This window comes from Daucus carota, chromosome 6 (genome assembly GCF_001625215.2).
Source record: "Daucus carota subsp. sativus chromosome 6, DH1 v3.0, whole genome shotgun sequence".
Classification (NCBI taxonomy): Eukaryota; Viridiplantae; Streptophyta; class Magnoliopsida; order Apiales; family Apiaceae; genus Daucus; species Daucus carota.
Genome location: NC_030386.2, coordinates 1,646,299 through 1,648,408, shown reverse-complemented (window position 1 = coordinate 1,648,408; position 2,110 = coordinate 1,646,299).

Below are 2,110 nucleotides of genomic sequence, written 5' to 3'. Positions count from 1 at the left end.
GAGCAGATATAATGAAGTTCGGTTTTTTGACGAATTCTCAAAAGGGTTAGTACACGGGAATTTCATGAAAATTTCACCGGGAGTTTCTTTTGATATTTTCACATAAATGGGTCCCTATGGATATATGAATTTGGTCACGACCATATTTGGGGCAATCGGGACTGAATCGGAGAAGATATAACGAAGTTCGATTTTTTGACGAATTCTCAAAGGGGGTTAGTACACGGGAATTTCATGAAAATTTCACCGGGATGTTTTTTTGATATTTTCACATAAATGGGTCCCTAAGGATATATGAATTTGGTCACGACCATATTTGGGGCAATCGGGACTGAATCGGAGCAGGTATAACGAAATTCGAGTTTTTGACGAATTCTCAAAGGGGTTAAGTACACGGGAATTTCTTGAAAATATCCCCGGGCAGATTCTTTTGATATTTTCACATAAATGGGTTCCTATGGATATATGAATTTGGTCACGACCATATTTGGGGCATTCGGGACTGAATCGGAGCAGATATATTGAAGTTCGGTTTTTTGACGAATTCTCAAAGGGTTAGTACACGGGAATTTCATGAAAATTTCACCGGGAAGTTTCTTTTGATATTTTCACATAAATGGGTCCCTATGGATATATGAATTTGGTCACGACCATATTTGGGGCAATCGGGACTGAATCGGAGCAGATATAACGAAGTTCGAGTTTTTGACGAATTCTCAAAGGGGTTAGTACACTGGAATTTCATGAAAATTTCACCGGGAAGTTTCGTTTGATATTTTCACATAAATGGGTCCCTATAGATATATGAATTTGGTCATGACCATATTTGGGGCAGTCGGGACTGAATCGTAGCTGATATAATGAATTTCGAGTTTTTAACGAATTCTCAAAGGGGTTAGTACACGGAAATTTCTTGAAAATATCCCCGGGCAGATTCTTTTTATATTTTCACATAAATGGGTTCCAATGGATATATGAATTTGGTCACGACCATATTTGAGGCAGTCGGGACTGAATCAGAGTAGATATAATGAAGTTCGATTTTTTGACGAATTCTCAAAGGGGTTAGTACACGGGAATTTCATGAAAATTACACCGGGAAGTTTCTTTTGATATTTTCACATAAATGGGTCCCTAAGGATATGTGAATTTGGTCACGACCATATTTGGGGAAGTCGGGAATGAATCGGAGTAGATATAATGAAGTTCGACTTTTTGACGAATTCTCAAAGGGGTTAGTACACGGGAATTTCTTGAAAATATCCCCGGGCAGATTCTTTTGATATTTTCACATAAATGGGTTCCTATGGATATATGAATTTGGTCACGACCATATTTGAGGCAGTCAGGACTGAATCAGAACAGATATAATGAAGTTCGATTTTTTGACGAATTCTGAAAGGGGTTAGTACACGGGAATTTCATGAAAATTACACCGGGAGGTTTCTTTTGATATTTTCACATAAATGGGTCCCTATGGATATATGAATTTGGTCACGACCATATTTGGGGCAGTCGGCACTGAATCGGAGCAGATATAATGAAGTTCTATTTTTTGACGAATTCTCAAAGGGGTTAGTACACGGGAATTTCATGAAAATTTCACCGGGAAGTTTCTTTTGATATTTTCACATAAATGGGTCCCGATGGATATATGAATTTGGTCACGACCATATTTGGTGCAATCGGGACTGAATCGGAGCAGATATAACGAAGTTCGAGTTTTTGACGAGTTCTCAAAGGGGTTAGTACACTGGAATTTCATGAAAATTTCACCGGGAAGTTTCGTTTGATATTTTCACATAAATGGGTCCCTATAGATATATGAATTTGGTCATGACCATATTTGGGGCAGTCGGGACTGAATCGTAGCTGATATAATGAAGTTCGAGTTTTTAACGAATTCTCAAAGGGGTTAGTACACGGGAATTTCTTGAAAATATCCCCGGGCAGATTCTTTTGATATTTTCACATAAATGGGTTCCTATGGATATATGAATTTGGTCACGACCATATTTGAGGCAGTCGGGACTGAATCAGAACAGATATAATGAAGTTCGATTTTTTGACGAATTCTCAAAGGGGTTAGTACACGGGAATTTCATGAAAA